Raw genomic sequence first — 24,352 nt, forward strand, 5'->3', positions numbered from 1 at the left:
TGACTAAAATTCAAACTGCTGGCTTAAATATACACAAAAATAGTTAGAATTAAAATTTCTAAACAAAGTCCAGCAAAGAGAGTGAGGCCTGGGCTCCCGAAGTCCCCTTGTAATGCCTACTGTTCATGGGCAAATTTAGAAATGGATTGAAGAACAAGAAAATGAGTCTTCATCAAGCATACCCTTAGGAATTTGAAATGAGTCTTGCAGGGGGGTAGGGAAGTGACAGATAGTCAAGTAATCATAAACATCCATGTGGCACGCCTTCATTTTAGCATACCAACACTGAGATGCAGAGAGAATACTAATTCATATTGTTCGCATTTTAAAATAAGTTTATTCAAAACAGAGACTCCAGCCTCTAAATTTCTTGTGTTTTTTTTTCATAGCCTTCATTACCAAGTTCATAATAGCCAAAAGTGAAGGATAATACAACAGAACAATTTAAACACTAAGATCTTAGAGAAAGACAAATAGATCAAGAGAACTTTGACATCTAGTCTAGTGAAAAAACAACTATCATTTATTGAATATTTACAATGTAACAACCTATGCATAGTAATTATTTCATTATTTCATTTAATCCTTACAATAATCTTGTTAATAGATGCAAGGACTATCACCATATTATAGGTGAGATTCACTCAAAGTTATACATACAGTGAGTGGCAGACCAGGATTTGAACTCAACTGCCAAATTCCAAAGCTGTTGCTATTTGCTTCCCCCTACTTAGTGGCTAAACCCAGAAACAGACTTCTAACATAATTTCTTAGTAACCTTTGTTCCTGTTGTGCTCCCAAAGAACTGCTGATTCTGTTACCCTGGTATTTGTTACACTTTTGTTCATTTCATGAGCAGAAGCCCAAAAATCCTCCCGAAGGGACTCCTTACTTAAATATAAATTTTGTTTCTTGAAAAGGACTATGTAAATAGTGTTTTCTGAACCCCAGATTTAAGAGTTCTGTGAATATTTTAACAATGTATAATATGCTACAACATTAATGTGTAATATGTTACAGACAGGTAAGCAGGATTGCAGGATTCCACACTCCTTACTAAGAACAGATCTACTTGTATCTATTTTATATATTGGTGTTCTTTATAAAATATATATTCAACAAAAGGATTCTGCTGTTTTTAAAAAGTTTGTGAAAAGTGGCAATAGAGAAATGGACAAATAGCACATTGATGCAACAAACATTATGCTGGGAACCCAGCAATGACTGAAGTCCCTACCCTCAGTGTCGGGGACATTTTCATAGGGTATGCATTGGTCATCACTGGAAGAGCCAGATGACAATTCTAGTATTTTCTCACAAGAGTATATTCTGAAAATTAGGCACAATAGAAAAAAAAAGTTTCATATAGGCAAATGTATAACTGCATTTTGGAAGAGAATCCAGTCTTAGAGAACAATCTGCCCTACTTCTGTAGTTCTATAAATCAAAAGGGGGGTAGTATTTAGGACTATTAGTATCACAGAGCACTCATCTGTACTGAAGACTTGATTGCTGACCACACGTATTAGCTACCTGTGGCTGTAATAATAAATTAGCAAATGATGGCTTTAAGACAACAGAGATAGTAAGGATAGTAAAAAAGCGAAACAAAATTTACCCTTGTATCAGGCCATTGTTTTAAGTAGCTAGAATTGATTTTTTTTTTTTTTAATTCTTATTTGTCTGTCTCAAGGGAAAAAAACCCTTACGTTTCCTGAAAAAGTAGTTAGAATGATCATGGATGTAAGAGAATTTTATTATGGATAGATTGAAAACATTTGGTCTCTAGTCTGGAAAGATGAAACAAGCGATGACTCAAGTCATTACGATGGATATACAGAGAATGAACTTGATTTTGTTCACCAGATACTGAAATTCTAGAAAACAAGAGAGCCTCCCTACCTCACCCCCACACACAAGAAAATATTTATGATTGGAGGAAGAACTATGTAAGCTTACAGTGAGTGAATTTAACTTAATCAACTGTGCTTAGAAGTTAGCTAAATTAAGTTCAAAACAGGTTTAATGTATATAATAAAATGATATGCTGTTCTGGTCAAACTAGGGATTCTCTAAGATAAATCTTTATTCCAAAGTAGCCATCATAAAACCATCTGATTTCCCTTAGACTAATCTGATTTGACTTGTCAGATTTTACTATTTATAACTTGAGTTCTTGACTCTAAACTCCATGCCTGTGCAATTCCATATGCTAATTACTAACCACATGGCAACCTAAATGTAAATTAATTAAAATTAAGCAAAATCAAACATTCAGCTCCTTAGTCACACAAGCCACATTTCTAATCCTCAAAGGCCATTTGGCATAGTAGCCACCATATTGGACACATTTACGTCACTACAGAAAGTTTGAATAGACTGTGATATTCCAAAGCCATATATATATATATCAGTCATTTACACTTGAATGTCTTTTATCACACTTCAAACTCAGTATGTTCCACACTAAGGCCATCTTTCCTCTTCCTCCTCACCCCTTAAGAATCCACATGTACAATTTGGTTCTTCTCTGGTGTTCTCTATCTTAGTAAATGGCACCACCATTTACCCATCATACTGAGCAAGAAACCTTAGATCCTTAATTTTTTTTTCCTTCTACCTAACCTCCCACATTCATCAGGTAAAAGTGATTTTTCAAAATTGTTACACTTCTTTGCATCTCTATTACCGCCACATTGTTCAGACCACCATAATCTCTTCTGGACTACTGCTCTGGTTCCCTAACTGCTCTCCTTGCTCCCAGTCTTAATTCTAAACCTTCCCCTATCTCATTCTGCTGCCAGAGCATTCTTTCTAAAATCCAAATCTGATTATGTTGAATACTCTTGGAGGTGAGTTTCAAACTTCTTCACATGATCGAAGACCATCTTTGGCCATTTTCCCCTTCCCATTTTCTACTCTGGCCCTAATAATAGGCAATGGTTATTGAGCACTTACCAAGTGCCGTCACTGCTTAAAGCACTGTGTTTGCATCATCTCATGCAATCCTCGCAACCAAGGCCACTGGGTGTAGTTGTTTGGTTTCTGCTCCTATTATCTATGTGGGCTCATGTAAATGGCGCACTTCCAACTCCCCACTTCACAGTTTACAGATGAGAAAGCAACCTACCTCAGGTGGGATAAAACTCCCAACCATTTTCACTCCTGAGTCCACATAGGTAACCAAAGGCCATATTTGAAATAACAGTCTAGCTTTCATGAGGACAAGTGCAAAGTATTACATTTGTGGATAAATAATATAAACCATATGTAGAATCTTGTGCTTTCAAAGCTAACGGCTGTAAAAACCAAAGAGGTTTCCCTTCTAGGAAGAAATATTTCCTCTTTCTTCATCAGGTTCAAAGGTGGGAGAAATTCTTACAACTGCCCATCCTTTTCTAAAGTGAAGCAGCAAATCTTCGTGTTACTTGTTGTCCTTCCAAGAAATTTCATAGTTGAGACATAAATAACATCCTGATAGTTTGATTATTATGAATTTGGGGACTGAACTGAAAGGTAAAAAATTAAAAAGACATAATTATTAAATCTCATTTAGTAAAACCCAATCTTATGTTTTTGTAGTTTTCTAAATTTTTTGTGGAAAATAATAAAGTACTTGGTCCATAAAACCAATGTAGGACATTCAAGAGTTTAAAATCACAAGAAAGGGCGTCTGGGTGGCTCAGTTGGTTAAGCGACTGCCTTCAGCTCGGGTCATGATCCCAGAGTCCTGGGATCAAGTCCCGCATCGGGCTCCCTGCTCCTTGGAAAGTCTGCTTCTCCCTCTGACTTTCTCCCCTCTCATGCTCTCTCTCACTGTCTCTCTCTCAAATAAATAAAAATAAATAAATAAATAAAATAAAAAATAAAATCATAAGAAAAACTAACCTTAGTCATGTACAAATTAGTATTTTATATCATGGTAAAATTAGAATGAAGACATAAAGCTGGTTGTAAACCAATTTTATTAACTCTAATTTGTACAAAAATTCATTTATTCAGCAGGAACATTATACCAACTGTGCTCCATTATACATTATAAAACCTGTATTTCTAAATCAAACTGTTAGAGTCTTTAAATCATGCTTTAAAACTCTGAATGTGAGCTTCTAATTCTGGCCAAGATGGAGTAACAAAGATCAGATTTACTCTCTCATCTAAAACACAAAACCAAACAAAGTACATAAAATACTCATTTTTAGGGGCACCTGGGTGGCTCAGTGGGTTAAAGCCTCTGCCTTCAGCTCAGGTCATGATCCCAGGGTCCTGGGATTGAGCCACGCATCAGGCTTTCTGCTCAGCGGGGAGCCTGCTTTCCTCTCTCTCTCTCTGCCTGCCTCTCTGCCTGCTTGTGTTCTCTGTGTCAAATAAATAAATAAAATCTTTAAAAAAAATAAATAAATTTAAAAATACTCATTTTCAGGTATCAAACATAGGCAACAGAGGATAGTGAGCCCTGAGAGAGAGGAAAAAAATCAGTTAAGTTCTGAGGGGACACTGCAAGGAGGAGGAACTCAGAGCCTAGCAGCTGAGGATGAAGAGTTGAGGAGATGGAACTAGAAGTCCAAGATGTCAAGGGCCAGAGTTCACCGAACAAGTACTACAGAGTGCTGAAAAGAAAAACACCAGAGATTTGCAGAGGTCCTCCCTGATTATTCAGTGGTAAACTTAACAATGCATGTGTGTGAAGAAACTGCAGAAGGATGAGGAAAGATTTAGAGGCAACAATTCTTAAAGCTTAGTCAGGGCTGGGAGCAGTTTTTGTACAACGGAAACCCTCATAATTCATGAGGCATCAGGCAGAGTACTCAGAAGGTTATTGCCTCAATAGTAGGGCAAATTAGACTGTCTGCACTGGATCTGCCTAATCTGAAAAGCTAACTTCAAAAGAATCAAATCATTTCCAAGAAATCTACTTCCCAAAACCAAGCTCAAGAATTTTTAAAAATTTTTAAGATTCTTAAATTAAATTTTTAAATTAAAAATTTTTAGGGGCAGGGTGCCTGGATGGCACAGATGTTTGGGCATCTGCCTTTGGTTCAGGGCATAATCTCCGGGTCCTGGGATCGAGTCCCACATCAGGCTCCCTGCTCAGTGGGGAGCCGGCTTCTCCCTCTGCCTCTCTCTCTCATTCCGTCTCTCATGAATGAATAAGTAAAAATCTTTAAAAATACAATTTTTAAAAAAAGGTTTTTTGTAGGGGCACCTAGGTGGCTCAGTCGGTTAAGCATCCACTTTCAGCTCAGGTCATGCTCTCAGGGACCTGGGATTGAGTCCCACGTTGGGCTCCCTACTCAGCAGGGACCCTGCTTCTTCCTGTCCTTCTGCCCCTCCCCCTGCTCGTGCTCACTCGTGCTTCTGTACTCTACATCTCTTAAATAAATAAATAAAATCTAAAAAAAAAAATAATCTTAGCACTCCAGAAAGTAAAACTCACAGTTTCTGGCCTCCAATTCAGAATTATCTGGCATGCAAAGAAGCAGGGAAATACAACTGAATCAGGAGAAGAATCATGTGGAAGAGTTCTAAATGTCACAGATGAAAGAATTAGTTGATTAAAAAAATGTAAAATCTGTTATAACTGTATTTTAAATGTTCCAGAAATTAAAGGAAAACTTGAGTATAAGTGCAGACATTGAAAATATTACAAAGACTCAAATAGAACTTCAAGATGGGAAAAATACAATGTTTGAGATGAAATTAAGAGTAGATTAGATACTGCAGAAGAAAAGACTAGTGAAATTGAAAATATGACAATAAAAGCCATCCAAAATAAGACATAGGTGAAGAAAAGATTTAAAAAAACAAAACAATGGATCAGCTGTGGTATAATTTCTAATATATACATAATTGGAGTATAGGAAAGACAGGAAAGGAGGGCCATACTTAAATAATGACCAAAACCTTTCCAAATATGATCAAAACAATTCACAGACCCAAGAAAATCAATAGGCCATAAACAAAAAAAAAAAAAGAAAGAAAGAAAGAAATTTCATTCAAGCATATCATAAAAATTGCTAAATATCATTGATAAAGAGAAAATTTCCTAAAACAACTATAAAAAAAATAAAACAACTAGTAAAAAAAATAAATAAAACAAATAGTTAAAAAAAAACCACACAGACAAACAAAAATAAGAATTATAGCAGATATTCACTGGAAGACATGAAAGCTAAAACACATGAGCAATATCTTTTCTGAACAAAAACCTATTAATCTAGAATTCTATACTTAGCAAAATTACCTTTTGAAAGTGAAGGTGAATTTTTTTTTAAAACAGACTTCATCGCAAGCAGGCATCCATTACCAGAAATATTAAAGATTTCATTGAAGCAGATAAAAATATTAAATTAAATTAAATTAAATTAAAATCTGGATATATACAATAAAGAACATTAGAAATGGAAAATATGAGGGCACCAGGGTAACTCAGTCAGTTAAGCGTTCAACTCGATTTCTGCTCAGATCATGATCTCAGGATTTTGAGATCAAGCCCCACATGGGGCTCCATGCTGGGCATGGAACTTGCTTAAGATTCTCTCCCGCTCGCCCCCTTTAAAAAAAAAGGTTTAAAAAAAAAGAAATGAAAAGTACATATGTACATATAAAAACCCCTTTCTTTATTTTTTAAGTCTTTTTAAAAGATAATTGACTTTTTGAAGAAAAAATAACAGTGTATTATGGCATTATCACAAAAAGAAAATATATGACAATAGCACAAAGTGTTGAGAAGGACAGGAGTAAGGAGTCTTATGCTGTACTTGAAGTGGTATAATATCACTTGAAGGTAGACTATAATGAGTTAAAGATGTATACCAGAAGTCTAAAAGCAACCACTGGAAAAAAAAAAAAAAAGCAACCACTGAAATAACAAAACAGAATTATAGCTAATAAGCCAGGAAAGAAGATAAAGTAAAATCATAAACAAGATTCTATTGACCCAAAAGAAAGCAGAAAAAGAAGAAAACTGGTAGAGTAAATAGAAAACAAATATAAACATAGTAGATTTTAAACCCAAACCCATAAATAATATTAATTCTTAATGAGCTAAACAACCCAATGGAAAGGCAAAGATTGTTCAACTGTATAAGAAAGAAAAACCTGAGGCACCTGGGTGATGTGATTTGTTGAGCAACTGACTCTTGGTTTCAGTTTGGGTTGTGAGATCGAGTCCCCCCATTGGGCTCTGGGATCAGAGCAGAATCTACTCAGTTATTCTCTCCCTCTCCCTCTGCCCCTACCTCCCGCACACACTCTCTTTCACTCTTCAAAATAAATGAATGAATCTTTTTTTTTTTAATTTTTAAAGAAAAAAAATCCATCTACACAAGCCTATAAGAAACTCATAAATCTAAAAACACAAACAGGATAAATCATGTTAACACTAATCAGAAGAAATCTAGAGTAACTATATTAATACACTAGACAAAATAAATTTCAGAATAGAAGATATTGCCAGTAAGAGAGTGAAGCAAACCATAATAGACTCTTAACTATCTGAGAACAAACTGAGGGTTGATGGACAAGAGATGGGTGGGAGATAGGCTAAATGGGTGTTGGGTATTAAGGAGGGTACTTTTGGGGCACCTGGGTGGCTCAGTTGTTAAATATCTGCCTTTGGCTTGGGTTATGATCCCAGGGTCCTGGGATTGAGCCCCACATAAAGCTCCCTGCTCAGACAGCCTGCTTCTCCCTTTCCCTCTGCTTGCTGCTCCCCCTACTGTGCTCTCTCTCCTCTCTGTCAAATAATAAATAAAATCTTCAAAAAAAAAAAAAAAAGGAGAGTCCTTGTTGTGCTGAGCACTGTGTGTTGTGTGTAAATGATGAATCACTCAATTTTCCCATCAACCAACTTGGCCTAATTGACATTTTTACACTTTGTCCAACAACTGTAAGTACACATCTGCTTCTAAATGCATATGAAATATTTACCAAGATAAACCATACTGTGGGCCATAAAACAAGTAACAATAAATTTAAAAGGCATTAAATCATACAAAGTATTTTCACTAACCACCATGGAATTAAATTAGGATTATTAACAGAAATCTAGAATCTTAAATATTTGGAAATTAAATGACAAACTTCTAAATATATGTGTCAAAGCAGAAATCAAAAGAATTAGGACTTTTTTAAAAGATTTTATTTATTTATTTGACAGAGAGAGAGAGTTCACAAGTAGGCAGAGAGGCAGGTAGAGAGACAGGAGGAAGTAGGCTCCCTGCTGAGCAGAGAGCCCCATGCGGGGCTCAATCCCAGGACCCTGAGATCATGACCTGAGCTGAAGGCAGAAGCTTAACCCACTGAGCCACCCAGGCACCTCAAGAATTAGGACATTTTGAATTAAAGGAAAATGGAAGTACACATATCAAAAGTTGTGAGATATAGTTAAAACAGTGCTTAGAAGGAAACTTATAGCAAAAAGAAGAAAGAAATCAATGACCTAAGTTTCTACCTCCAGAGGAAACCAGAATAAGAAATGCAAATTAAATCTAAAGTTAACAGAAGAAAGGAAATAATGAGTATCAGAATGGAAATCAAAGAAATTTTTAAAAAGTAAAACAATACAGAATATCAATGATACCAAAAGCTGGCTCTGTAATTCAGTAAAATTGATAAATCTCCAGTCAGACTAATTAGAATAAAGAGAAAGAAGTATGGAGTATGATGAGTATGGGAGGAAATATCACTACAGATCCTACTGAAATTAAAATGATAAGGAAATTAAAAATTATATGTCAATAAATTTGACAATTTAGGTGAAGTAGAAAAATTCCTTAAAAGATATAAATTGCCAAAGCTCCATCCAGAAGAAATAATTTTTTTAAAAAGAAGAAACTACAGATCAATACAGAAAAACATAAACATCAATACAAAAAAAAATCTTTAAAAAATTTTAGTAAATCAATTGTTTAAATATATTTGAAGGATACTACATTATGACCAAGTAGGAAACACCTCAAAAGTGACTGTATGGCATAGCTAGGTGACTGATACCTGAGACACTTACATAGTTTCCCATAGTCCAAGTATGTCCTTGTTCAGCCCTTGGGCTGAAATTTACCCTATAGTTCCTAAGAAGGTGTGGATAGAACTTAGATGGAGCCAGAGCTGTAGATACTCTGTATTCAAAGACAGAAACACAGTTATACATCAACAGCCAACATCCAATGGAGCAATTTATATCCTACCATGTGTCAATCATGACCAGATGACAACTGAAACCCCGGCAGCTCTGGTTCAAATCCTGACTGTACAACTATGTGACTGTGTGACTTTGTGTGAGTTACTGAACCTATCTAAACTTCCGTGTTTTTAATCTCTAAAATGAGAGAAATAATAGTACCTACTTGTTGAGACAATTGAATGAGATCATAAAAGTAAAGTATTTAATTGGGCCAATGTTAAACAAAAGAGAGAGAAAAAGAGAGAAAATCTATAGTGCCTTCCCTTAAAAATAACTGAATTCTGTCAAGACGATGCAGTCAGATCAGGGCTGGGAAAACAGTTTACAACTTAATACTTGCTCCGAATCTTTATTTCTTTGCCAAGTAAGTTGACATACAGATGTACTCTTTATCTCTTGCTGTTCCTGTGATTAAGCAAAATTAAGCGAGTCTCTCAATTCAGTGTGCCCCAAATTGCAAAAGGAAAAGAGACACAAAATCTAGCCAGTAATGTGTTAGAACCAGCACACACTGACTTATGAGAACCAATTGTTAAATTTTCAGGAATTTTATGAACTGGTTGTTAAACAGTATTAAAAAAATAAATTATATAAGCTTACAGGTAAATAAATTATATAATAACAAAATAATAATACAAGAAAAAAGTACAGAACACTATCCTTGATAAATATTAATGCAAAATGTTAAACAGAATTCAATAGCACTTTAAAAGGATTATATACCAGGATCAAGTGGGATTTATTCTTGAAATGCAATGATGGTTCAACATATAAAAATCAATCAATATAACACATTAACAGAATGATGGGGAAAAAATACATTATCATCTCAATTGACACAGAAAAGGCATTTGACAAATTCAACCCTTTCTCATGATAAAAACATTCAACGAACTAGGAGTAGAAGAAAACAATCTCAACATAATAAAGATCTAGATGAGAATGCCACTAACATCCTACTCAATGGTGAAAGAATGAAAGCTTTCCCTCTAGTATCAGAAACAACACAAGGTTGCTTGCTTTCACCACTTCTATTCAGAATAATACTGGAAGTCCTAGCCAGAGCAATTAGGTAAGAAAAAGAATTAAAGAAAAAAAAAAAAAAACACATGCAAATTGGAAAGAAAATAATAATATAATCTCTGCTTATAGATGGTATGACTTTTTACACAGAGAACTCTAAAGATTCCTCAAAAAACTTGTTAGAGGGCACCTGGTCGGTTCAGTCAGTTGAGCATCTGCCTTTGGCTCAGGTCATGATCCTGGAGCCCTGGGATCAAGAACCACCACCGGGCTCCCTGCTCAGCATGGACTCTGCTTCTCCCTCTGCCCTTCACCACACTTGTGGTGTCTCTCTCTCTCTCAAATAAATAAATAAAGTCTTTAAAAAAAAAAAAACTTTTAGAACAAATAAACCAATTCAGCAAAGTTGTAGGAGACAAAATCAACACGAAAGTAGTAGTGTTTCATACACCAAAAACCAACAATCTGAAAATCAATTTTAAAAGTAATTCATTTACAATAGTGTCAAAAAGAATGAAATACTTAGGAATAAATTTAACCAAGAAGGCAAAAGACTTGCATACACTGAAAACTACAAAACATTGCTGAAAGACATTAAGCAGTCACCAAAAATGGAAGAAGAGCTTGTGTTCATGGACTGGAAGACTTAACATTGTTAACATTATCATTGTTCAATCCAAAGTGACCTACAGAATCCGTGCAATCCTTCTCAAATTCCAAATGTCATTTTTTTTCAGAAAAGAAAAGTCCATCCTAAAATTCATATGGAATCTCAAGGGATGCTGAATAGCCAAAACAATCTTGAAAAACAACAAAGTTGGAGATCTCACACTTCACGATTTCAAAGTTACCAACAAAGCTATAATAATCAAAGCTGTGCTGTTGGCATAAAGACAGACACATAGACCAATGGACTAGAATAGAGTGTCCAGAAATAAACCCTCATTTATATGGCCACATGAATTTTGACAGGAGTGCCAAGACCATTCAATGGGAAAAGCATACTCTTTTCAAAAAGTAGTGTTGGGACCTTACACCATATACACAAATTAACTCAAAATGGATCAAAGACCTACATGTAAGACCTAAAACTATAAAACTCTTAAAGGAAACATAGGGGGGAACCTTCATGACATTGGATTTAGCAATAATTTCTTGAATATGACACCAAAAGCATAGGGAACAAAAGTAAAAATTGATATATTAGACTACATCAAGATTAAAACTTTCTATGCATCAAAGGATGCCATCAACAGAGTGAAAAGGCAGTCTATAGAATGGGGGGAAATCCTTTCAAATCATATATCTGATAAGGGATAAATATCAAAAATATATGCAATACTCCTATAACAACAACAAAAAAACAACCCAATCAAAAAAAACAAAGAAACACGGAGGACACTGGGAGATGGAGCAGAAAAGTGAGTTGGGGGAAATTGGAGGGGGAGACAAACCATGAGAGACTGTGGACTCTGAGAAACAAACTGAAGGTTTTGGAGGGGAGGTGGGTGAGGGGTTGGGTGAGCCTGGTAGTGGGTATTGTGGAGGGCACGTATTGCATGAAGCACTGGGTGTGATGCATAAACAATGAATGCTGGAACACTGAAAAGAAATAAAATGGAAAACAAACAAACAAACAAAAAATCAAAAGACTTGAGTAGACGTTTCTCCAGAAAAGTTACACAAATATCCATAAGCATATGAAAAGATGTTCAATATCACTAATCATTAGAGAAATACAAAGCAAGACCACAAGGAGATACCACTTCATACCCATTAGGATAGTGACTATTTTTTTAAAAAAAAGCAGAAAATAACAAATGGTGAAGAAGTAGAGAAATTAGAACCCTGTGCACTGTTAGCAAAAAATGTAAAATGGTGCAGCTGCTACGGAAAACAGCATGGTGGCCCCTCCAAAAATTAAAAATGGAATTACCATATAATCCAGCAATCACACTCTAGTTATATATATATATATATATATATATATATATATACATATATACACATACACACACACGTATAGTACATATATATACATAATATACTTATACACACACATATATATGCATATATACATAATATATATGTATATATAATATATACATAATATATTTATAATATATATACACACACATATATGTATAGCAGTATCTCAAAGAGTTATACACCATATACACAGCAGTATTATTCACGATAGCCAATGTGTAGAAGCACCCCAATTGTTCATGAACAGACGAGTGGATAAAGAAAATGTGTTATTGGGGCACCTGGGTGGCTCAGTGGGTTAAACCTCTGTCTTCAGCTCAGGTCACGATCTTGGGATTCTGGGATCGAGCCCCGTGTCAGACTCTCTGCTCTGTGGGGAGCCTACTTCTCCCCCTCTCTGCCTGCCTCTCTGCCCACTTGTGATCTCTGTCTCTGTCTCTCTCTCTGTTAAATAAATAAATAAAATATTTTTTAAAGAAAAGAAAATGTGTTATTTACATACACTGGAATACAATCCAGTCTTTAAAAAGAAGGAAATTCTGTCCCATCCTGCAGTATGGATGAATCTTGGAGACATTACGCTAAATGAAATAAACCAGCCACGAAAGGACAAATACTGTGTGATTCCACTTACATAAGGTACCCAAAGTCGTCAAACTCATAGAAACAGAAAGTAGAATGGTGGCTGCCGGGGGCTAAGGGAGAGGGAAACAGGAGTTGCTTGGGTACTGAGATTGGTTTTACAAGGTGAGGACGGTTCTGCAGGTGGATTGTGCAACAAGGGGAATAGATGAAACCCTACTGAACTGTATACTTACATAGTTAAGATGGTAAGTTGTTTTTTGTTTTTTTACACTAACATATATTGTATTATTTGCCCCAAGGGTAAGGATGGTAAGTTTTATGTCATGTGTATTTAGCACCACTAAAAGATGTTAAGAACAAGGAACTCAGACCCCATAACTTTGTAGTTATTTTACTGTTTTTACTCTAATATGTGCCCTTGGGGTCACATCTGTTCTATTTATGTGGTAAACACGCTCTATACAGGGGGGCTTCTCCGCGTATCTTCTCAGCCTGGCATTTAGTAAGGTCGCCTTGACAGCTTGAAATCAGCCAGGAGGAAGGTATTTATCCCCACAGAAATAGATGAAGATGAATAGATGTTTGGAGCGCTGGTTGGTGAACATTCCCCAGCACACCGCTGGTCTTGCAGAGAGGTAGGTTTGGGCCCTCTCTGTCACTTAAAAACACACTAATCACTGACATAGGGTGACTATGGCCTGACATAGTCACTGATCTAGGCCCTTCTTTTCTAAGCCCCTTGGACGGTGCTGGGGGTTGATGAGGGTGGGTGCTGAGATCCCATGCAGAGTGTTATTTTTGTTCCCTGGTCTCAAGGGGAAAGAATGTATAAAAAAGATCATTAGGACTCGATGGAGACTGTGTGTCAAACCCACAATTCTTTATTTGAGCCTCTATACAACTGCCGCGTTATTCACAACTATCCTTTCTTACCAGCACAACCTAGACCAAACCCCCCAGGCTGAAGTACCCAGGCCCAGCCCAACCTGGCACACCCCACATCTCCATGTACATAACCTCTTTAATCATTATCAGTGGAGCCGTGGCCTGAAGTCAGCAGTTCTGGGATCCATCCTAATGTGTTCCGAGGGGGAAAGATCCAGATCTCAAGGCCATAGGTAGTAAAGACTGCCTGATAAAACATCCCATGACTCTTCAAACTCTTGCTAATTGCTTGCCAATTTGGCCATTTTGATTAGCAGTCTGAGTTCTGGGAGGAAGTCACTGGTGCCCCCTTGTGGCAAACTTTGAGAAGGTGCGAACCCAGAACTGCCCAGAAAACAGGGAAAAACCAAAGGGCAAAGTGCAAAACAGGGTACGCCCTTGGGCTTCCCCTTTTGTTATGAAAGGAAGCAGAGTGGGGAGAGGAGGTCTATACCATCTCTAAAAACGTTACTATATCACTGTCAGGCTTTAAAAAATGTTCTAAAGAGGTGTCTGGGTGGCTCAGTCAGTTAGGCCTCTGCCTTCGGCTCAGGTCATGATCCCAGGGTCCTGGGATCAAGCCCTGCATGGGGTTCCTTGCTCCGTGGGGAGCCTGCTTCTCCCTTTCCCACGCCTCCTGCTTGAGTTTCCTCTCTGGTTGTCTCTCTCTCTGTCAAATAAATAAATAAAATCTTTTAAAAATATATTCTAATGGAACAGAGACAGCTTGTCCTTATATCAGGAGCAATCCCAGGCAAGTGCTCAGTAAAGCAGAGCCAGCCGCTCCTGGCACGGTTTTGCAGAATCTGGTCGTCCAAACGCTTGCATCTGTCACCCGGCGCCCGCATCCAGAGGCGGACTCCCAAACAGGAGCCAAACCTTACAGACTTCGTTTCTTTGGGAACAAACATGTAAAACAATCTCCCTGGGTGCTTCTTACAAACACTAATATCTGAAAACCAGCTGAATTCAAAGATGAGTATGAAATTCAGGTGGGTTGTCATTGTGATGGCCGTCTGCACCGGAAGTCTCTCATGTAATCTGTCCCACGTCAAAGGAGACCGAAGAGATAAGACAGTGACCTAGGACTTGCGACCCTGAATGGATCCCGGTCCAGAAAGAAGGCAACTGAGTGAGGCAACTAAAGAAATTCAAAAAAATACCTGAAGCTTAGTTAATAGTATTGTTTCAAGGTCAGTTTCCTTGTTTTGATAATAGTACGATGATGATATAGAAGATACTCACATTTGGGGAAGTTGGGTAAAGGGGTTTGGGGCGTTCTTTGTGCTGCTTTCATTTTTATTTTTTGCAAGGACATCATTATTCCAAAATTTTTTAAGTTACAAATTTAAAAAGAAACTTGGGTCTCCACTTGGTAAGTGCTTTACAGCCCTGCTCCCTGGAGTGTGGCCCGCGTCCAGCCGCATTGCCGCACCTGGAACTTGTCGGCACTGCAGATTCTCCGCAACCCCAAAGCAGCACGGAACCAGAATGCAGGTCATTCATAGGCTCATTCACGTTTGCAAAACACCGGAGTTTATACACAGTACCCCATTAACGCTTCTAACAACAGTATTTTCCAACAACAGAATTAGCCCCATTTTACAGATGGGGGCGCTGCAACTCTCAGAATTGCCACTTGTCCTCTGTCCCATGAGCAAATGACTAGAAAGATGTGAACCCATGTCTAACGTTAAAGCCCATTTTCCCAAAGTGCTACTGCCATCCTGTTGTAGACATGACATTTACTGTTAGACGCGAGACGAGGACTCAAAGCTTACTGAGCCAGTCATCCGGCTTCCACGTGAAGGCAGATATATTTCAGGGCGCACAGCCCTGTGACATCAGTGTCACAGCTCTGGTTACTCTTTGCCCGTGTGTCAGTTTGGAACTACAGGTGTTCCCTGGATGAATGAAATCTGAAATCCAGCAGGCAAGGAGAGACCGAAGAGGCAGACCCCTCCCAATTGGTATGTGGCCGTTTTAGCAAGAGAACCTACACATGGGGCATGTCTTGGGTAGTCACAAAATGAGTACTTTTTTTGCACCCGGATCTTAAAAGTTTATAGAGAAGACTTCACTGGTTTCGGTCACGCATTGGGTCCAGATGGTCTCAACCCTTTACTCTCTCAAGACCATGTCCTTGAAACAGCTGCTAGGGTGGGAGTAGGAGGTTGAACAGTTGTTCCAAGGATGAGACTCCGGTTGCCCTCATCCAACTCTCGGGTCCCCTGGAGGCCACGTCCTCCAGATGACCCCCTCCGACACGCTCCCGCAACCCACTTCACTGCGTGCTCCGATGCTCAAGATGGGTCCGACAGACCTTCTGCATGGTCCCTTCCTGCTCCAGCATCCAGTCAGCTTTCTGTCACCTTGATCCAGGCCCCATAGCTAGTTGGAGCGCTGGGGTAAGAAATAATGGCCAGCATAGGCCTTCCTCTAAGGTTCCCAACCCGCGAAGTAAGTGACCTCTGCCATGTACCCCTTCTCCACGTGATGGCTGCTGTGTCCGGAGGCCGCAGGCCCCTTTTCTCCCAGGCTCCTGCGCTTTATCTCAGGCCAATAGGATAACGCTCACAATGGGGTGACTGGCTCGGAAAGGTCTGCGTCAATAAATGAATTTTGCAGCGTTGGCTGAAAGGGCTTGTGCAGGACGGCTCCCCGGATGTGCACGTGAGCCCCAAGTGAGGCACAAAGCAACCCCCCATATGGTGACATGGACGTGACTGCAAACCGGCGGGAGATGCTGCCTGGTGCTTGTTAGGTCTCATCACACACACGTGATGAGGGAGAAGCTGCCACATCAGGAACAGGAAGGCTGCAGCCTAACGCGGGGAGAGGAAGGCGATTAGGGCCACACCGAGTCCTCACAAGGCACTGGGCAGCTGCTCAAAGACAAGTGCGGTGACAGGGCTGAACCCCACGTCAGCCTAGAATTACCCCTCTGAGGGTTCATGTGCAAAGGTCGTCTGCCTCTGGCTCCCAGTCTTCTCTTAATCCCATCACAGACGTGTGTGTGTGTGTGTGTGTGTGTGTGTGTGAGAGAGAGAGAGAGAAGTTGAGATTGAGAAAATGGACTCAGACCAAGAAACATCCTTAAAAATTCATTCACACTGGGTGTGTGGAGTCAGAGCCCCTCAGATCCCACTAGCACGGAGAGTTTAGCTTCTTTCTACCCTCATGGCAGGCTCACTGAGAAACCTCAAGTTCTTAAGAGTGGTTCTCAGAGGAGGGCGTTTTGGGGGGTGGGAGAGAGTATCTGAATCACCAGAGTAGCTTTTTTTTTTTTTTTAAGATTTTATTTGTTTATTTTTGATAGAGAGAGAGCGCACATGAGCGAGAGTTGGGGAGGGGCAGAGGGAGAGGGTAAAGCAGACTCCCCACTGAACAGGGAGCCCCATGTGGGAGTCGATCCCAGAGCCTCATGATCATGAGCTGAGGCAAAGGCAGAAGCTTAACTGACTGAGCCACCAAGGTACCCCTCAGAGTAGCTTTTTAAACCACATTTTTTTTTTTTTTTAACAGCTACAGCAGTGGTTGTTGAGCTAGTTTGCCGAAGAATCATATGGGATGATTTTCATGGGTCTTGGGCAGGACCCAGGAACATGCATTTTTAATAAGTATTCCCAGGCAATTTTGCTGAGGGAGGTCTAAAAAATCACCCTCTGAGAAACAGTGATCGATAGCAAGTCTTCTCAAACTTTAATGAGCATTCCTAGAAATTTTGTTAAAATGCAGGTTCCGATTCAGTGGATCTCGGGCAGGGTAGAAGGTCCTGCACTTCTAACAAGCTCAGAGAAACTGCTAACGTTGCCGGTCTGAGAACCGGCTCAGAGTAGCAAGACTCCAGAGTTTGAAGATTGTTTTAAATCAACGGCATGCCCTCGGGGGTTCTTCAATAATATGTGCTTTTGCTCTGTCATAAGCTTCCTGAGTTAACAAAGTTACAACCTGATCTAGGAAAGATAGGACAGTTATTTTGTGTGGTCTTCTCCCTGGTAAAAAATGAAGTATTGTGTGATGCTCGAGCTCAGATAAAATTGTGTTAGACAACCTAACATAACTCAATCTTGCCAGTCAGCTAAGAATTAGTCTATTTTTGAAAGCCACATAAAATTCAATAGAAAGTCTGCTAGGACCAGGTGTTTTCCGGTCTTTGGAGACAAAACTGCTAATTCAGGCTCCAGCTGCAAACATTTTCTTCTTCTCAATGTTTCTTTCCCTCTCGGGAAAAAGACTTTTAAATTCAGTGACAGCAGAGCTCTAGAGCTCATTTAGAAGGAACTTAAAATGTTCTCCAGTTTGTCATCTGCTGAGCTATGTGATTCCAAAGGCCCCGGTAGGAGGACATCTTCACTGTGCCCATGGTGAGGGGATGGGAAAGGAAAGGCGACACTGTGGCCAGGATGATCATGCAGTATTGGGGTTTCAGATGGGCCAGATGTCCCTCACATTCTTTGTTGTTTTGGAGTTTTACCTCCTATTAAAAAAACAAAAACAAAAACCCGGGTGGCTCAATCAGTTAAGCGTCTGCCCTCTGCTCAAGTCATGATCTCAGGGTCCTGGGATCAAGCCCCTCATGTGGCTCCCAACTCAGTGGGGAGCCTGCTTCTCCCCATCCCTCTGTCCCTCTGCTGGTATGCCTTTTCTCTCTGTCTCTCAAATAAATAAATAAAACATATATTTTTTAAAAGACCCTTTTTAAATTTTTTTTATTTTTTAAAGATTTTATTTATTTGACAGAGATCACAAGTAAGCAGAGAGGCAGCCAGAGAGAGAAAGGGGGAAGCAATCTCCCCGCTGAGCAGAGAGCCCGATGTGGGACTCGATCCCAGGACCCTGAGACCATGACCTGAGCTGAAGGCAGAGGCTTTAACCCACTTAGCCACCCAGGCACCCCCAGCTTGCAGATTTTAAAGGCAAACATAATCCTTTTACTATTCCCCGACTCGTGTTAGGATCGCAGTGTCCTGATTTACGGTGGGCCCATTCTGCTCTATCAGGGGGACCAGCACTTCCTCCGGCAGAAGGGCTCAGGCTCAGGCTAACTCCTCTGACTCTCGAAGGCCCTGCAGCGTGGATGCCGAGCGAGTGGACACATGCCCTGTTTGGAGAGCGGCCTCGGGTTCGGTGCATGTTCCCCAGTACCTTTCTGTAGTCCTGCTCCCCACGGGGGTGTGTTTCATGTACCCAGCCTTCTCTGCACCACGGTAGCAGCCGTGTTGTTCAGCCCTTCCACACTGCCCGGCTGCCGGCGGTCACGCTGATGGGCACAAGTTCACCCGTCAACGCAATCCTTACTGCTTTCCATTCTGCTCCCTACTTTGAGTTCCTTTTTCCAAGCAAAGTACGTCAGGATCCATTCGGTGACCAAGAAACGCCAGACAGGTGGCTTTCTTGGCACTGCCATCAGCGTGCCACGTGTCCTCCAGGGGCCAGCCTTCCCCTTCCTTTACTTGGGGCGGGGGAGACATACTGCCGGGCTGGGGTGGCCATAAGTGACCGGCCCTGTAACCAGGGCATGAGACGGCAGTCAGTGGCGTGTATGTGCTCCTCTGCTGTCGGGGGTAAATGTACCATTTCTTTCAGGTGCTTTTCTGGGCACAGGCAATCTTCCGCCTGCTAAATGTATTCTTAATTCATTCTCGCTCTGGCCCGGAGGTTCCTGTCATCACGGGCAGGTCAGTGGTCAGTCCTTCCATCCATTGCAGTGCAGGAGAGACAACTAACAGTTGCTTCTCCAGAGGAAGATACCTGCTTTCTGTTCCCTTCCGTAAATGAGACCCGAATCCTCAAGGGATTCCTTTCCCATCATGTCAGTGCCAGAAGCCCCAGCTAGACCCTTCCGGATCTGAACCCACATCGAATTCACAGCTCACCTCTGGCATCAATGCCCCCATTGATATGTTTTACTACCATTTCTGCCTTTAAGAAAGCCTCTTGTTGGTCAGTGCCTCAATCCCATCGGCTTCCCTTCTTAATCAAGGTGTATGAAGGTCTTAATATCTACTCTCGAGGGGCGCCTGGGTGGCTCAGTGGGTTAAGCCGCTGCCTTCGGCTCAGGTCATGATCTCAGAGTCCTGGGATCGAGTCCCACATCGGGCTCTCTGCTCAGCAGGGAGCCTGCTTCCCTCTCTCTCTCTCTCTCTGCCTGCCTCTCTGCCAACTTGTGATCTCTCTCTGCCAAATAAATAAATAAAATCTTTAAAAAAAAAGTCTACTCTCGATGGGGAACAAAAGGTCTCCCAGTAACCTATTAAACCAGTGAGCGTCCGTGGGGAAGGCTTGTATCTCATCATTGACCGCATCTGGCATCACTTTGTCTTACCCAGCCAGATGACACTAGGGCCTTCCTTGAACAGCCCGGCCCACGGATCTCCTCCTGACCTGAAGGATGCCTGTAATGACACAGCTACTTGAGACAAGGAGAATATCATCCCAAGTTAACATGACATCATCAACAACATCTCCTCTGCCAATATCCATTTTCCAAATCTCTGGCTGCCATCCTGGGACCAATCATGGGACTATGGAGGTACCTTTGGGGGCAATGCCTGGAAGGTCCATTGTCTCCTATTCCACATGAAGGCAAATTGGTCTCCAGGTTCAAGTCCTTCCTGTTGGAATGTTGAAAAGGGCTTCGTAGGCCCAATACGTGATGATATGTCTTAATGGATGCCATGATTTTCTTCTGACAAGTCTATATGAGGCACCTCTGCAAAGAAGGGCAGAGTGACTTTATTGAGTTCCCTATAATCTATAGTCATTCACCAGGTCCCTTTAGATTTCTTTATAGGCCAAACTGGACTAATGAATGGGCTTGAGTAGTCCTGATTACCCCTGCCTTTTCTAATTCTTTAATGGCCGTAATCTCACCAGGCACTCCCCACCCCATCCCATAGCTTATATTGTTTTATGTTTCTTACTCTCTGGGAACAGGCAGCTATAGAGGTTCCTGTTTTGCATGACCCGTGAGGACAAGTTTCACTACTTGGATACACAACTGGAATTCACTACCCATTGTAGTTAGATTCAAAAATCTGTGCCCAAAATACACTCGGAGTGGGTGAAATATGCAGTAGGAAACATCCAGGACGAAGCCTGCCAATCTGTAGGGGACAGACTAGTTTGTCAAACCTTGATAATTTGCAACCCCCCCCCATAAACACTGGAAGCCTTTATTTCTCCCTGAAACTGTGAGGGCTTTCCCTAGATACGTATGCATTTAGCTCCAGTATCTGTTAGAGCTAATATATAGTCTGGTTGTTTGTGCAAGACCAGTGAATGGTTAACTCAACATGGAGCCTCCGGTCACCTGCTGTTGCAAGCCCTAGAGGACAGTGCTGCCTGATACCTGGACTCTAGGGGTGGGAATAGCCAATCCTGAAATCCCTCCATCAGTGGAAGGGCACTTGGTGATGCATCTAGCTTTTTGAGCCTGCCTTCAAAGGAGAACTTTCTCTTAGGCAATGCCTTCCATAAGCTTAGAAGATCTCATTGGGTTGTTTCTTTACATGGTGTCTCCAGGTCCGAGATAATACTAGATCTTGCTGTAATTGTTTATGAGAGACCTTGATGGGCCCCTTTTCCACCATTTTATTGTGGCAGGACCTTTTGTTCTTCCCCATTTTTCCATCTGTCTATTTTCCTTAATGACAGATTCTTTCAGTTCCACTCAAGTCGGCCTCCATAGCGGTTGCAGCAATGACAGATGCTAAAGTCCCACATGACCCCAGGGCCGAAGTAAGATAGCGTCTTTCATCCCCGGGGAAACCAATTCTTCATCTGGGCCTCTAGAATGCTGGGCATAAATGGCATACTTCATTCCCAGTTCTGTTTAATTTCTTCCATAGACGTTCAGGGTAATGGAGGGGAGGGAGCATCCCCTTCGTTAGTCTAGGTGATCTCAATGCTAACATTTATCCAGTCAATTAAATTAGCTGAGCACCTGCAACTCTCACTCCTGCCTGCAGCACACAATTTCTGTATCTCTGTCCGAGACAGGTCAAGCAGCAACTGAGGCCATCTCTAACATTTCAAACCCAGTTAACATAATACTATCCCCCCCAGTATCCCATAGTTATAACACCCAAGCTGTCAACCCTCATCAGCCCCATTGCTCAAGCAACTCAATAGCTCCAATTCCAATTCAATGCCCCCCCTTCACCCAAGAACAATGGGCATTCCTCAGGCACAGCCCGTTTATCCACTCTCATTTTGTTTTCCATATCTTGCTGACTACTCCAGTTGTTAGAAGGTAGAGGAAAATCAGTAAGGCCCTTTAATATGGACAAATGAAGCAAGCCACTCCATACCATTCACACCAAGTTTTGTTCAGGGTGAGTTACAGACAGGAGCCATCAGGCAGTGGGGAGATGGATGGATGATCCTGGTGGTACCGCACAGCTCTTCCCCACACAGCCCGGACCTCAACCCACAGCTTCTATAGAGTGAGGAGCATGGTGGTGAGGCCACAGGGTAGTTATCAAAAATGGTATCCTGGGCGCCAGTGGCTTAGTGGGTGGCTCAGTGGGTTAAGCCGCTGCTTTCGGCTCAGGTCATGATCTCAGGGTCCTGGGATCGAGTCCCACATCGGGCTCTCTGCTCAGCGGCGAGCCTGCTTCCCTCTCTCTCTCTCTGCCTGCCTCTCTGTCTACTTGTGGTCTCTCTCTGTCAAATAAATAAATAAAATCTTAAAAAAAAAAATGGTGTCCGATCCATGTGCCCAACAGAAGAACATGATGGCGTCAGGGCTGGCAGTGCTCCTACACCCTGCTAACCACTGGTCTATCTCTATGAATCTGACTCCTCTGGGTCCCTCAGATGTCAGTCAGCTCAGGCTGCCATAACAAAATTGGAGAGACTGTGTGGCTTAACCAACAGACATTTATTTCCTCACGGTTCTGGAGGCTGGGAGTCCGAGATCAGGGTGCCAGGATGGTTGAGGTGACAGCTCTCTTCCTGGTTTGCAAATGGCCACCTTCTCACCTGTTCTCACGTGGCAGGTAGGGAGGAAAGGAGAGGAGGAGAGAGCAAGAGCGAGAGAGAGAGGAAGATGGAGAAAGAGAAAACTCTCTGGTGTCTCATCTTATAAGAACACAAGTCTTTTTTTTTTTTTTGAGTTTTTATTTAAATTCCAGTTAGTTAACATGCAGTGTGATATTATTTTTGGGTGTACAATATAGTGATTCAACATTTCTATACAAAACCCGGTGCTCGTGACCAGTTCACAAGGACACTAGTCTTACTGGATCAGAGATTTATTATGACCTCCTTTTTAAAAAAATTTATTTTTTTATAAACATATAATGTATTATTATCCCCAGAGGTACAGGTCTGTGAATCGCCAGGTTTACACACTTCACAGCACTCACGATAGCACATACCCTCCCCAATGTCCATAACCCCACTACCCTCTCCCTCCCCCCGTCCCCCCGGCCCCCTTCAGTTTGTTTTGTGACATTAAGAGTCTCTTATGGTTTGTTATGACCTCCTTTAACTGCAATTATTTTCATAAAGGTCTTATCACCAAGCATTGGGAGTTGGGGCTTCAATATATGAATTGTAGAACATCATTCAGTCTGTAACATCATATAAGAGGAAACAGACAATATTTGTCCTTTTATGCCTAGCTTGTTTTGTGTAGTATGATGTCCTCAAGATTCATCCATGTTATAGCATGGATCAGAATTTCATTCCTTTTTAAGCTCAAATAACATCCCATTGGATGTATATACTACAGTTTGTTTATTCATCTATTCACGAACATGTGGGTTTGTACCATCTTTTGGCTATTGTGAATAATGCTAATAATGCTGTTATGAACATGGGCATCTAGGTATCTGTTTGAATCTCTGTTTTTTGTTCTTTTATGTATGTATCTGGAAATGGAATCATGGGATTAAATGCAACTCTATGTTTAACCTTTTGAGGAACTGTCATATGTCCTTTAGACTCCTGAGCAAGGACGTATGCTAACAGGTGCTACCAAGGCCACTTCATAACACCTCAACCCAGGGCTGACCCTGGCAGAATTACAAAGGGAGAATTTTATCATTTTATCTCTAAAATATTTAGCATCTCTAATCCTTCCTCTGTACTGCCCACTGAGTGGCCATTCAGCACCCAGATATGCCCATGATGGACCCTTCCCCTTTCCCTCCAAGGGAAGCAGAACAGGTTCAATAAAGAGAAATCAAACTCCTAGAGGTAACCAAGCCTGGGATCAGGTGTAAGATTTCAAAAATGCTAAATTAGGACAGCTAACAAGTGCTGGGGACAGTTTTCCTCCTCCACCATGTCTCAAAATTGGAAACTCACGAGGAGTGTGATCCAATGATCACTTCTTGAACTTGCAAGCATATTGTGCAGAGCTGTTCATTGTCAAACATGTTGACCTTCCCTTTATGACTTCTGAGTTTTATCTTTCTGAAAAAGGCTCTCTATCCTCAAGAATATAATTTTTTCTATAAATTCACAATTTTGTGTAGGTGTGTATCTGTTTGTGTTTATTTCCTAGCTCTGTCCATAGAAATGGTCTTAAAACAACAACATTACAGAACATTGAACATATCTAATGTCTATTTCTTGATTTCTAAATACCATTGTCCATTAAAAGGAATTGGAAAAATTAGGAATCCTCTG

This window comes from Meles meles, chromosome 7 (genome assembly GCF_922984935.1).
Source record: "Meles meles chromosome 7, mMelMel3.1 paternal haplotype, whole genome shotgun sequence".
NCBI classification, from domain to species: Eukaryota; Metazoa; Chordata; class Mammalia; order Carnivora; family Mustelidae; genus Meles; species Meles meles.